Raw genomic sequence first — 15,368 nt, forward strand, 5'->3', positions numbered from 1 at the left:
GGGAATGAGCCGCCTTTCCATCATCAGGCGCCTGTAGGCACGTGCCTATAATGCCCTAGGGTAAATCCAGCCCGGCTTACCTCATTTACAGACCTGAATCAGTGCCTTATGGTAAATCTGGCCCTGCTTACCTCATTTACAGACCTGAATCGGGCAGAGTATTATATAGATCTAATGGAACATTACTTTAACCACTTAGCTGCTGAGAGTTATTGAAATAAAGTATTCTGATAGGCAAAGTATTGTATAAGCACACCGCTAAGGGCTAGTTCACAGTGCGCAGTTGCATTTCAGAATAATTCTGCATGCCAACTCACTGCCCATACAGTCCTATGAGCCTGTTCACAGTACTGCCTGGAAATGATCACATTATTCTAAATCACTGCATGCAGGCTTTGTAATAATGTCCAGTCTCCATTGCATTTCACACACATAAAACGTCTTCATTTAATTCTAAAAAACAACTTGTAGTTTTGTAAAATAACGAAAAATAACGAAAAATAATAACGTAATGTACCCGCTGCACCAATTGAAAAATTGAACACGTGCCTGACACGTTGGTCAGATTCTTCAAATGCTGCAATCGATCATAAAGATTGATACTAATTTTTTTTTTTTTTCAAACTCAGCGCACACATCAGTGTTATCACCCAGTTAGACAGTAGTACTCCTGTTACTGGGTCAATTTTGCATCATTGTTTGATTATATTCCTCTTTATTATTTCTTATTTTTTACTATTTATAAAAGAAAAAAAGAACAGAAAAGACAGAAGTAGCATCACATAATCAAGAATAGCTGTGCGCTGATCAAACATACATTCATCCAAGCTCCTCCAGTTCAGTTATACATACATACTTACAAGCATAAACACTTCCATGCCCAATGGTTCTGAGACCTTCACCCGGCCTCCCCATATCTTTCATACATACCTACATACATACATACAAACCAAATGGTCATGAGAAAACAAGGATGTTCTATTGAATTATCTCGGTCCGGCCGTTATTAATACAGAGTTGATTGATACTAATTCTTGAATTGAAAGGAAATCTAAAAATTGTATGGTGTATTGCCACGTGAACCCATTAGCAGCTTCAATAGAGTTATCTGGTTTGAGATAAGTGCTTTTGACCTCAGCTGGCAGAACTTGTTGTGCTGTAAATTCTTGGAATGCTTTGATCTCTCTCTACTAGCAGTAACTATAGAAACTAAAAATGGTCCTCTGTTATTCTTAAAAACAAGAAGAGAATCGAAAACCCAATATGGTGCAGTATTGTCAGGTAAAATGAAGAGTTCAATACAATTTTATGTATATATACTCACAAACACGGGTTACCCATAGGCAACCACTTTAAATGCAGGTGGGGAGCATTAGGACCTGACCCCACTCAGGTTAAGAAGTTGCTCTCTGTAGATAGTAGATGGGGATGCACCCCTCCACTCAGGGTGGACTAGAAGATCAGCAAAAACTCGGTATACAGAGGCGCCAGAGTAGAGTAAAACGTTTTAAAAACCGCTTAAAAGCAGAGAGGGATGTTAAGGTGGACTTACCTCCCTCTTACAAAAAAGAAAACTCACTTGAGTCTCAATAAAACAGAATTGACAATTTATTTATTTATTTAACTCCACAAATGCAATGCGTTTCATGGGCGTGACCCCGCTTCCTCAGGCAAAAATGGGAGCACAACTCAGTGGGTCAAGCAATAGGTTTGAGCACCTCTGTTATTGTCTCGCATTGCCCCCCTAGTGACAAGTGGCCATAAATACACATTACAGCAGTACTAATTAGAAGCAGGGATACGTAACAATAAGAAATAAAAAATGTGCTAAAATAAATTGGCACTTGCAAGCCTCTAAATGTATTGGCTGCTAGAGGGTTAAGAGGGATTCAGTCTCTGCCTCCCCCATTAACAGCAGGATGATGTAATCCAGGCAGCAGAATCCCCACTTACAGACTCTTAAACCCACTATCGGCACTCATGTACTGATTCTAACCTAGCCATAACAATTTCAAAACCAAAAAGGTTACATATGAGTTAGGCTCTGACTTCCTGCCTCTCATCCACTTATGTTGTTTTATCAATAAGATCAGCAGCTGCGTGTTTTTGCTCTGCCTTTCCCATGTAGCCTTGAGCCGTGCCTTTGAGCCAGGAAACATCCCTGACAGAAGGCAAAGCTGCGTCTGAGGCTGATGTTTCCCCGCTGCACGGTAATTAGGAGCATGTTTTGTGCGCGGAGTGTCTCTTCTCCACTTTCTCTGACGGAGCCTTAAACCGACAAGTGAGACATTATATAAACAGATCTGTATAAACACTAGTAGGGGAGTTCCTCTGGTACTAGCAGCACAAGCACGGGCTCTGTATACACAAATCTGCATTGTATATATACACAAAATAATCCGGGGGTTTGGGCTGCATCCGCGCTTCCCAGGTCATCAGTGCCAAAAGTCCTGTGGTTACTATTTACTCCGAGATGAGGAGGACCAGTCTAAAGAAGCAAGGAATATTGTTAACATTGAAGGGAAGCAAGGGTTTTTCTTTACTTGTCCTTGTCCTCAGGTAGCGCCTCCCCAGTCAAGGAGAAAAAATCCCCCCCACCACTGGCGCAGCTACACAGCCATGAGCCCCAGTGCATATCTTCATTTTATACTGGTGGCCCCCCAGCACCAGGGCCTGATTTCTGGAATAGCCTCTAAGGCCCAGGCCTGGAGCAGCAGCTGGCAAAGGGCGGCTGGACATGGAAGAGGGATAAGGAAGAAGAGGCTACAAATGGAATTTCAGAGATTGCAAATAAGAAGCAACGTTTGTATTCTCGAACCTTTACTACCCCCATAGTAATGCCAAGTCAAGAATCATTCTGGCCTTAGACGCTAACAAGGCCTTTGATTCGATAGAATGGCCTTATGTGGAGGCGGTGTTAAGAAACTTTGGATTTGGTGAGACATTTCAGAGATGGTTCCGGATCTTATACTATAAACCCACGGCCAAAATAAGAATTAACACAATACTCTCTAATTCCTTTAGAATTACTAGAGGGACGAGACAGGGATGCCCCCTCTCCCCACTTCTATTTGCCATAGCGATAGAACCCCTTGCGCAGGCCATCTGCATCTCCCCCAACATACAAGGCTTAAAAATTAAGCAAATAGAAGAGTGCATATCTCTTTATGCGGATGACATGCTAATTTACCTAGCTGATCCGGGCCCGTCTCTGGAGGCTACCCTTGAAATATACAACAGATTTCATCATATCTCAGGATTATCAATAAACTGGTCCAAATCCTACTTATTCCCCATAGATCCTCTTGACCAACATCTCATAACCAAAAATTCACAGCTCCAAATAGTGTCAAATTTTAAATATCTAGGTATCACAATACACCCCCCTGCGGTGTCCTTTGTTGAATCTAACATCCTGCCATTGCTGGACTCAATTGAAACAAAGCTTAAAAAATGGTCTTCACTACCCCTGAATGTGTATGGTAGAATCTGTGTGATTAAAGCAATCATGGCTCCAAAAATCCTCTATGTCCTGCAAATGTCCCCGTGCTGGATTCCACAATTTATATTCAAACGCATTGACTCTATTATGGTATCTTTCATTTGGTCGGGCTCTATACCCCGAATATCTTTATTAAAATTACAACTTCCTACCTCCCTAGGAGGTCTAGCAGTTCCAAACTTCTTTGTATATTATCTGGCTGCACAATTACTCCCTATTCAGGGCTGGCTTAGTGGAGATAGGTCAGACTCCAGCATGACAACAGAAGCAGACATAGCAGGATCATGTGAAGCTTTATGTGCTGCAATATATAGATACAACATACCTAATAAAAACGTGGGCACGAATATAATCTTCAATACTATCAGGATTTATAAGAGAACTAGAAAACTGCTTGGTGAACCGCTACAATATGCTTCGCCTAGCTCCCCGCTTTGGGGCAATAATAACTTACCTGAGTTACTCTCCATCCCAGATATAGCCTTCTGGCATCATTATAATATTAAATATCTTTCACAATTATACTCAGGAGGGATCTTTAAAAACTTTCTAACCCTCAGAACTGAGTTTGGTCTCCCCAAACATGCTCTATTCCGATACTTCCAGCTAAGGCATGCCTTAAAAACCCAAATTGGGCTAGCAAATGTGGTATTACAACCCTCGGAATTGGAAAAATACCTCCTAACCAAAAACAGAACCAAGCAGATCTCTATCCTTTATAACTTTCTGATGACTCACAGTACCTCATACAAACCATATGCTATTAGAGAGAAATGGCTGGCAGCTGACCCCACTATAACTCAGGAAAACTGGACAGAGCATATGGAATATTATACCAAAACAGTTATAGCCGCCCAGGATAAAATTATAAACGTTAAATGGTTTCACCAGGCATACCTTTCCCCATTAAGGCTATCCAAAATGAGCCCCTTATCAAGTAACAGATGCTTTAAATGCAAATCTCCCAATGCCGATTTTATACACTGTACCTGGTCCTGTCCTATGGTTAATCAATATTGGAAATCCGTAATGCATTTCATAAGAGACTCCTTAAACCTACCAGTTATACTTGATCTAAAACTCTGCTTATTAGGCATTACAGGAGACACCCCCTGCTCTAAACACCAATTATCCTTACTACGTATTTTGCTTTACTATGCTAGAAAAATGCTAATCCTTAAAGAGTAACTGTCAGGCTGCAGAAGCTAATTTAAACCTCTATTCTCCTGTGTTAAACAGTTTAGACAGAAGCCAAAAGACATTACTAAAGATAAAAATCTCTCTTACATTTAATGTGTGCTTATCACCAAAGCTAAGCTCCTAAGGAGGACGCAAGCCGCATTCCATACTGCAAAGCATTCTGGGGCCCTCCCCTCGGCTGCTAAGGAGAAGACGGGATCAAGTTTCAGCAGCTTCTAAACTCACAGCACAGATAAATCTCCGGGGCAGAGTACACTGCAGGAGTCAGCTATTGTTCCTAGCCACATGGCTCATTAATATTCACTGCACACTGTGTTATTCTGTACGAGCTGTTCTGTGATCAGAAGCAGGCAGGACATGACGACACATTTGGCTTCACAAACATGGAACCTGCCATGGGCTGTCAGGAGCATCATTCTCTGCATATACTATATACAAATTCTGTGAAATCCAAACGTGGACAGTGAAATGCATATGTAATGTAAGTACAGCCAATCTTTAGCTACTGATATATGTGTTTATTTTCTCTGAGACCTTATACCTAACAGCTCCTCTTTAACTGGAAACTTCCCACTACTCCCTCCTTATCTAACTGGAAAAAATTGATCAACGATGCCCTACCTCTATATAAACTTACATATCAATCTCGGAACCAATACAAAAAATTCGACAAAATATGGGACAGATGGGTAAAAGCTATAAATACAATCATACCCAATCTGCACATTACGGTCTCGGTACAGGATCTGGTATAAGCATAAAAAATATGTATATTACTGGCAATATAAACACCCTCGACTCATGTATATGTAATCAATGTACTCCATCTCTTATGCTATTTGATTGTTATATATACAGATATGTCTTTGTCTCTGAGTCACGCTAGGATACCCTTACCAACCTCTAAAATGTAGCTGATTTGATGATTTATCTGTTTTGTTTATTCTTTATTGAAAATACAATAAAAATTCTCTTTAAAAAAAAAAGAAGCAACGTTTGGAAATAGGGAGCAACAGCCCAAAGGATCTGTGTATAACTGAAGGGGGCTGTTGTACATGAATGTTAGACATGAAAGAGGGGGCTGCACAAGGACTGGGGGGGGGGGGGAGCTGCAAGAAAGTTTATCTAGGTGCGTAAAAAGTATGCATCTGGCCTTCCAGGGATGGATTTCTGGAAAGGCTACAGAGGCCAGGGCCTTGGGCGACTGCTGCTCAAGGGAGTGTCCAGATATGGAAAATGTGCTGCTGGATATGATCGTGAAGCCTGGAAACCGAAGAGGGAGGCTGCAATTGGGGGACAGAGGACAGATGCTGCTTAAAGTGAACCAGAGACGAAGCACCCTCATGTATTTTACCATATATATCAGTGGGAACATTAGAGAAAACACCTACCCCGCTCTCCGTTTCATCCTCACTGCTAAAAGTGTCTGTTATCAGCTGTGATAAGAATCCCGGTCTGAGCATTCAGTCTGGCTTTGCAGGGAATAATTATAGTTGAGTCATTATAGCAGAGCCACAAGGGGGAAGGCTTGGGCTTGAAAAGACACCAGGGAAGACAGACTCAGCTATAATCATTCCGTAGCAAAGCTAGACTGAGTGCTCAGTCTGGGATTCTTATCAGAGGTGATAACAGTCAGATTAAACAGAGAACAATGAAACAAAGAGCAGATTAGGTGTTTACTGTCATGTTCCCACTGATTTATAAGGTAAAATACATGAGGGTGCTTCGTCTCTGGTTCTCTTTAAAGGACTTACGAGGCGAAAATGCTAAAAAAAGTAAATTACCTGCCTCATCTTTTATGGCACGGAGGACGCCGTCCGCGCCCTCCGTGCCGATCCGCCGGGTCCCCCCGCTCATTAGCCCCCCGGGCCGGCTGCCGACCCCACGGCCCGGGTCGGGCTCTCCTGCCACCCGCAATATGGCCGCTTCCTTTGGCCGCGGCTGCGCAGTCCGCCTGGCCGCGAGTGCGGCTGCGCAGCTCTAGGGCCAGCCCCCCCTGATCCACGCTACGTAGCTACCCGGCGGATCGGCACGGAGGGCGCGGACGGCGTCCTCCGTGCCATAAAAGATGAGGCAGGTAATTTACTTTTTTTAGCATTCTCGCCTCGTAAGTCCTTTAAAGGGATACTGTAGGGGGGTCGGGGGAAAATGAGCTGAACTTACCCGGGCCTTCTAATGGTCCCCCGCAGACATCCTGTGCCCGCGCAGCCAGTCACCTATGCTCTGGCCCCGCCTCCAGTTCACTTCTGGAATTTCTGACTTTAAAGTCTGAAAACCACTGTGCCTGCGTTGCCGTGTCCTCGATCCCGCTGATGTCACCAGGAGTGTACTGCGCAGACACAGACCATACTGGGCCTGCGCTGTGCGCTCTTGATGACATCAGCGGGAGCCAGGACACGGCAACGCAGGCACAGTGGTTTTCTGACTTTAAAGTCAGAAATTCCAGAAGTGAACCGGAGGCGGGGCCAGAGCATCGGTGAGCGGCTGCGCGGGCACAGGATGTCTGCGGGGGACCATTAGAAGCCCCGGGTAAGTTCAGCTCATTTTCCCCCGACCCCCCTACAGTATCCCTTTAAGGGAGCTGTACATGAAAAAGAGGGACTGCTGTACATGGATGTTACACACCAGTGGCGGACACAGGCAGCAATGGGCCCCTGTGCAAAATATCAATTGTGGGCCCCCCTGACCTGCGGCGCGCGAAGCGCGCCGCGGCAAAAAATGGGCGTGGCTATAACCTACGACGCGCGAAGCACACCGCAGCAAAAAATGGGTGTGGATAGAACCTGCGGCGCGTAGCGCCGCGGCAAAAAATGGGCGTGGCAATGACCGGATAAGGGCGGAGCTAACTGTAATTTAAAGTGATCCCGGGGTGAGAGTGATATGGAGGCTGCCATATTTATTTCCTTTTAAACAATACTAGTTGCCTGGCGGCCCTGCTGATCTATTTGGCTGCAGTAATAAACTGAATTACACCAGCAACAAGCATGCAGCTTAATCTTCTCAGTTCTGACAATATTGTCAGAAACCCCTGACCTGCTGCATGCTTGTTCAGGGTCTATGGTTGAAAGAATAAGAGGCAGAGGACCAGAACGGCAACCAGGCAACTGGTATTGCTTAAAAGGAGAGAAATATGGCAGCCTCAATATTATTCTCACCTCAGGTTCCCTTGAAAAGTGCAACGCAAAGACAGTGGGCCCAGGTTTTGGTGACCCTTTCCCCAGAAAATTCACATAATGTGAGCAGGTTTTCTCATGAAAATACACATAATGTGAGCAGATATGCCCAGAAAATACGTGCAATCATGTCGGCAGATATGCCCAGAAAATACGTGCAATCATGTCGGCAGATATGCCCAGAAAATACGTGCAATCATGTCGGCAGATATGCCCAGAAAATACGTGCAATCATGTCGGCAGATATGCCCAGAAAATACGTGCAATCATGTCGGCAGATATGCCCAGAAAATACGTGCAATCATGTCGGCAGATATGCCCAGAAAATACGTGCAATCATGTCGGCAGATATGCCCAGAAAATACGTGCAATCATGTCGGCAGATATGCCCAGAAAATACGTGCAATCATGTCGGCAGATATGCCCAGAAAATACGTGCAATCATGTCGGCAGATTTGCCCAGAAAACACATGCAATCATGTAGCAAATTTGCCCAGAACATACATGCAATCATGTGGCAGACCTGCCCAGAACATACACGCAATCATGTGGCAGACCTGCCCAGAACATACACCTGCTAAAATAAATAATAAAAAAAACCATTTACTCACCTGCAGCAGCAGACCTCCTGTCCCAGCCTCCATCCAGCGCGCAGCTCCCATGGGTGGTTGGGTGGATAGGTAGCCTGGTGGGTAGGTAGGTAGGCAGCCCTTAGCCGGGTGGGTAAGTAGCCTGGTGGGTGGCTGGGTAGCCGGGTGGGTGGGTAGCCTGGTGGGTAGGTAGCCTGGTGGGTGGGTAGGTGGGTGGTTAGGTAGCTGGGTGGGTGGGTAGGTAGCCTGGTGGGTCTTTAGGTAGGTAGCCTGGTGGGTTGGTAGGTAGCCGGGTGGGTAGGTAGGTAGGTAGCCTGGTGGGTGGGTAGGTAGCCGGGTGGGTGTGTAGGTAGCCGGGTGGGTGGTTAGGTAGCCGGGTGAGTGGTTGGGTAGCCGGGTGGGTGGGTAGCCAGGTGGGTAGGTAGCCGGGTGGGTAGGTAGCCAGGTGGGTAGGTAGCCAGGTGGGTAGGTAGCCGGGTGGGTAGGTAGCCGGGTGGGTAGGTAGCCGGGTGGGTAGGTAGCCGGCAGGGTGGTTAGGTAGCTGGGTGGGTAGGTAGACGGGTGGGTGGTTAGGTAGCCGGGTGGGTAGATGTGTGGGTGGTTAGGTAGCCGGGTGGGTAGCCGGGTGGGTGGTTAGGTAGCCGGGTAGGTAGCTGGGTGGGTAGGTAGCCGGGTGGGTGGGTAGGTATCCGGGTGGGTGGGTAGGTAGCCGGCAGGGTGGTTAGGTAGCTGGGTGGGTAGGTAGCCGGGTGGGTAGACGGGTGGGTGGCTAGGTAGCCGGGTGGGTAGGTAGCCGGGTGAGTGCGTAGATGTGTGGGTGGTTAGGTAGCCGGGTGGGTGGGTAGCCGGGTGGGTAGGTAGTCGGGTGGGTGGTTAGGTAGCCGGGTAGGTAGCCGGGTGGGTAGGTAGCCAGGTGGGTGGTTAGGTAGCCGAGTGGGTAGGTAGCCGGGTGGGTGGGTAGGTAGCCGGCAGGGTGGTTAGGTAGCCGGGTAGGTAGCCGGGTGGGTGGGTGGGTAGCCGGCAGGGTGGTTAGGTAGCCGGGTAGGTAGCCGGGTGGGTAGGTAGCCGGGTGGGTGGTTAGGTAGCCGGGTAGGTAGCCGGGTGGGTGTGTGGGTATCCGGGTGGGTAGGTAGCCGGGTGGGTAGGTAGCCAGCAGGGTGGTTAGGTAGCCGGGTAGGTAGCTGGGTGGGTGGTTAGGTAGCCGGGTGGGTGTGTGGGTATCCGGGTGGGTAGGTAGCCGGGTGAGTGTGTGGGTAGCCGGGTGGGTAAGGTAGCCGGGTGGATGGGTGTGTAGCTATCCGGGTGGGGGGCCCGACTCCTATCCTCCCTCACTCACCTCGGGGCCCCCCTCCCGGTATGCGCGGCGGCGGCGGGCGGGAGAGCAGAAAATACAGGAAGTCTCCGCCGGGGCTGCAGCAGACACTAGAGGCTGCTGCCGCTTGGTCTCCCGTGTCTCCAACTTTGTACACTGCTCGCTACTTCGTGGTTTAGTAGCGAGCAGTGTACAAAGTTGGAGACACGGGAGACCAAGCGGCAGCAGCCTCTAGTGTCTGCTGCAGCCCCGGCGGAGACTTCCTGTATTTTCTGCTCTCCCGCCGCATCGCATGAGGGGGAGGGGGAGGGGGGGGCCGATGTGAGGGGGGAGGACAGGAGTAGGGGCCCCCCAGGTTAAAATAAAAATAAAAGGTAAAATTAAAAAAAAAAAACTGCAATACTTAATGGGCCCCTGAAGCAGCGGAACTTCAGGGGCCCTTGTGCGGCGGCACGGCCTGCACGGCCGTATGTCCGCCACTGTTACACACAGAATTGAGAAGTCTGGCTTAGGGGTGGAGAAAACTATAAATGTGGCCCTGGGTTGAACAAGATCACTCCCTAACCATAGCTCCCAACTGTCCCACTTTGGAAGCCCTGTCCCTCTGTTCCTCTTTACTCCTCATGTGTCCCGCTTTCAGGACTTTGTCCCTCTTTCTATGTAAATATATATAGTTCTCTACTAAAAAATATTTTTGATTGACTCTAAACTTTATTCCCATCCTTTAAATTGATATATTACTGATTTTAAAATGTTAATATGAAGGAAAATGAACCAGGATAGAAAGAAGTGGACCAGTGTGGTTTGAATTATAAAACAACATATTTTTCTCATGAAATCTTTATGGTATGCGTGACTAGGGGTGTGATGGGCGTGCTCATGGGTGTGGCAGGGGCGTGGCCTAAGTTCCCTCTTTCTCATCTCAAAAAGTTGGGAGGTATGCCCAACCGGCAAAGCAGATGAAGGGCCATTATACCCACACTAGATTTTCAGCAGAGGCAGTTGGTATCAGTTGCCGTGGCCGAGTATAATCTTGCGTGCGTCTACCTTAGCTCCAATAAGGAATGGATTAGGGTCCCACATAGACCCAACCAGAGCAGGGACAAGGTCCTCCAGCACCCAAGGCTGAGACACCAAAGTGTGCCCCTCCATCCCTCCTACCCCGCTGTCACACACTGATTGCTATTAGACTAAGAGGGCCACAGTGCCCACAACCTCCCCAACACCTTAATATCTAGTTCTCTGGCTTGCAGTCACTGCTATGTATCCCCTTTTCTTATTTCTTTCTGCTTCATACACAATTAGGAATGACAGCTGAATGAATTGTGCGCCCCCTCCTACACTGCGCCCTGAGGCTGGAGCCTCTCCAGCCAATGCCTCGGCCCGGCCCTGGACCCAACCAAAAATCTCCCATACAATGTCAGCAAATATCCCTCAGTGTAGCGCATCTTCCAGCCTGATTCTTGAGCTGGAATCACTGCTTGGCAAGCAGTGATGAGAAGTGACTGGGCTGTACAGAAGTATATGGCATCCCCACCCCTCTCACCGCTGAGTGTCCACAGCATTCCCATGCATGTGCATTCTCTTTCTCTGTGTAACAAATAGGTCAGTGCAGTGTGTGTAGAGTCACTGGGATGCTGGAAACTTTGATTCATAGTATGTGGTGTAGACTTCGGAGTACGGTAATCCCTGAGTCAATGGCACAGAAATAGAAGTATTGTGGGAAGTCCATATACTGTTTGTATAGTTTCGAGCTAGCTTATTTTTTAAATTTTAGATTATTTTACCTGTAAGTGCTGGTTCACACCAAGAGTGCTTCTGAGTGCTTACAAAAGCGGTAGAGTTTCGAAATGCAAATGCGAATCTTGTAGCACTTTGAAGGCGTTTGAGCCTCAATGTAAAGTATAAGAAAACTGTCCAATCGCTTGAAAAATCAAATCGATTAAAACAGCGATTTTCAAAGCATTTTTTTGCCAAAAGCTGTTCAATTCCAGGTCAAAGGGTACTTCAGATTTGTCAAAAGTAGGGCTGCTCAAATCTGGATCTGGGAGATACCTGGATAGTTGCTATCCGGATATCTCCCAGTAAACCTGGGCGGGGGGTCAATCTTACCTGTCTGACGTCTTCTTCGTCCGTCCCTGGTGCCTCCCATGATGCGCTCCACGTGGCGGTCACGTGAGTACAAACACTTCCTTCTTCCGGGTTGAAGCAGGAAGTGTTTGTAGTCACGTGATGCGCGTGGACCGCATCGTGGGAGGTGCCAGGGACGGACGAAGAAGACGTCATACAGGTAAGATTGACCCCAGAGCCGGGACAAGGTCCTCCAGCACCCAAGGCTGAGACACCAAAGTGTGCCCCTCCATCCCCCCCACCCCAGCCATCACACACTGATTGCTATTAGACTAAGAGGCGCCACAGGGCCCACAACCTCCCCAACACCTTAATATCTAGTTATCTGGCTTGCAGTCACTGCCATGTATCCCCTTTTCTTATTTCTTTCTGCATCAAACACAATTAGGAATGACAGCTGAATGAATTCTGCGCCCCCTCCTACTCTGCGCCCTGAGGCTGGAGCCTCTACAGCCTATGCCTCGGCCCGGCCCTGATTGACCCCCCATACCGCACAGCTTTACTGGGAGATATCTGGATAGCAACTATCCAGATATCTCCCGGATCCGGATTTGAGCAGCCCTAGTCACAAGAACTTCAAAATCGCTAAATGCAAACGCTTCAAAATCGCGAGGCAGAAATACAAAACAGCTACGCACCTGCCAGGAATCGCTACAAAGATCGCTACAAAAATCACTAGGCATTTGTGATTAAGCCCACTATTAAAAGACCACTATTGCGAAAAATTTTAAAATTTAAAATACAATAAAACACATAAATAAAAAGTACATTTCACCCAGAGTAAATTGTGCTATAAATTATTTTTCCCCTTTGTTACCGTCACTTGACACTTACAATAGGTGGTAGAAATCTGACAGAAATATCGGGGTGGGGGAGGGGGGGTTAGCATCTTTACATAGATCCTTTAAAGTAATTTATTTTTTTAAAGAATAAATTAAACACTGAGAATCCCCCATAAAGAGATGGACTAGTCCAAAACCTGTCGGTTCTGTCAGTTTTCTACTACCTACAGTAAGAGACAGCAACATAGGATAAAGGCAATTTATTGTACATTTTACCCTGGAAGAAATGTACTTGTTATTTATATGTGTTTACATATATTTTCAATATAAAATAGTTTGTGGGTATGCATGGGGATATGCATTAACAGTTTGTTTTATAATTGGAATCATCCTTTCACTAGATTCCCAATGTTTTTCTATAAAATCAACAAAAACCTTTCTAATTCATCTCTGTAACATGGCGGAAATGTAAGCTTTTATTTTTGCTGCTCTTTAGCACTTTGGCCTATCCTCCCCTTCCCCCTCACCCTATTAGCTGGCAAGTAAGGGCAGACACGGTTTTATTGCTCTTTTAAGTTGCTAAGATGTATAAACCCGCTCATTGTAAAGAAGATCCTGGTGCTCAGTTCATAAATCCAATGAGATCAAAGTAAATCTGCAAAATGACAAACACAATTTAAGTGGGATTTATAGATGACCTTGTAGAGGTATTTTTCCCATTTAACATTCACTGTGGAGTTGTAAAGCCAGGAAATGTACATATGTAACATACGTATCTATGCTAGGTTGGCCTAAAGCTGCATACGCACACACAAAGAATGTCAGCCACAAGGATCAGTACTCATTCCCTCAGGCAATAGTTCAGTGCTTTATACATGAGTCATAAGGTTATAGTACACGCCACCAACTATGGAAGAATGATCCTGGTACGTCACACGAGAGTGCAATATCAATTGCAACCAGAGGTGGCGCGTACTAAGGAAGAATTAGCATGGTACGTCACCACAACACGTCCGGCAGATCGTTGAGCGCCCATGCCAGTCTCTGCTATGTATGACAGAGAGGGCGTAGCCACATATGGCGTCGCAGTATGGTCTGTTCTCCAGCATTACGATGAGTGGAGACCGGCGAATATGATTGGGCTGAGCCCTGCGGCCAATGGGAGCTGAGGGTAGTACCTCAGGTGACGGAGCTCTGTACGGGAACCGGCTGTCATTCAAGCCTAGTAACGGCCACCATGATTGTATACATTTAAATTGCTGTGTGTAACGATTGCGGAATTATTTCCGTGGTCAGCGCACAAGATGCGTGCTGACACTGCGGAAATCCTCCACAAGCGTGTAGTTTGTCAGAACCCAGCTATGGTGCTATGCACCTGTAGAGGGAAATTCCCACCGGCAGATGGAGCTGTGGAGTGCAGAGGAACACAGCCTCTGCCCTGCCACAGATGCCAGCTGGGAATTGCACGAGTTGAAGCAAAGCAGGGCAAGATAGCCCTTAAAGAGAGAGAGAGAGCACAGAAACAGAATGTATGTGTGTCCACCAATCTAGTCGCCACCCAGCGACGGTGAACACACAACAGCGGAAACGAAGTGGAAACGCAATCGCAAGAGTGGCGATTGCCAATAGTAACACAAGACCGAATCAGACAGAGCACAAGTGTAGCAAGAAAGACATAGCAAATAACAATGCGGTGGGCGCACGCGCAGTGACATGCGGTGACAGACCTAGAGCCCGTTTTTAAACGGGCTTAGGTCAGCTATATAAAGAGCGTGATTGATTGAGAAAAATGGTGTGCTGATGCACTGGATTGCTGAATACATAAAAAAGGGCGCCTGAAAAAAGGGCGCGTGGTGTGGCCAAAATTTAATGATATTGTCAATAACCATGTTTTAACGTTTCTTCTTGTAATAAAAATCAGAAAAATCTGAAAATATTGTTTATAATACTGAAAAAAATCACGCTGAAAAAAATCTGAAAATATTGGTTATAACACTGAAAAAAAATATTATATGTATAATCATAATTGTATAATATTGTGTATAACCCCCCCCCCCCCCCCCCCCGATGGTGCCTAAGCCTAAGAGCTCCCTGGTGGTGCCTAAACCTTAAAACTCTTATAGTAGTGGCTAACCCTAAAACTCATTTATTTTTAAATGTATATATTTAGTTATTTGAAAAGTGTTTGTATTTTCCAGAAAATATCGTTTTAGTTATGAAACTTTACGTAGATAGAAACAATAACCATGGTAAGTATGTTTGTAAACGTTATTATTCACCGGGTGCCCATTCTAAATGTTATTTCCCGTTGGGCGCTCGTCAAATGATATTTAACATGAGAGTCAGTGGCGGCATCCTTTTTGTCCACTTGCCTCATGAGCCCAAATTTCCTGCTTCCGAGGAGAGGAATAATGCACTCAGCCAAGATGATGGTATTCCGGATCGCTTACACTGCATTGAAGAAGCTATAGACAGCTAGACTCTACGCAGAATTGACCCAGACCGGCTTGCTTGACCGAGAATCATCCAGGTGTGCATGGCCCAAGTCCCAGGTTTATTCAGCAATCTTTGTGTATGGCTCAGTTCACATTAGGCCAGAGTGGTATAACATAGTATGGATATTCTGTTCCTCTCCAGACGTCTGTGGCAGTGTTTAATCCACTATGGAGCAGATAGGTG

The 15,368-nt window shown here is 46.4% G+C and overlaps 1 protein-coding gene across 1 annotated transcript in view; it reads right to left on the minus strand.

Annotated features, from left to right (window-relative positions):
- The window catches only part of PTGES (prostaglandin E synthase), a 123,165-nt gene that overhangs the window by 13,692 nt on the left and 94,105 nt on the right, over positions 1-15,368 (minus strand). The gene's annotated exons all lie outside the window — the stretch shown is intronic.

The sequence above is a fragment of the Hyperolius riggenbachi genome, chromosome 8 (genome assembly GCF_040937935.1).
Source record: "Hyperolius riggenbachi isolate aHypRig1 chromosome 8, aHypRig1.pri, whole genome shotgun sequence".
Lineage (NCBI taxonomy): Eukaryota > Metazoa > Chordata > Amphibia > Anura > Hyperoliidae > Hyperolius > Hyperolius riggenbachi.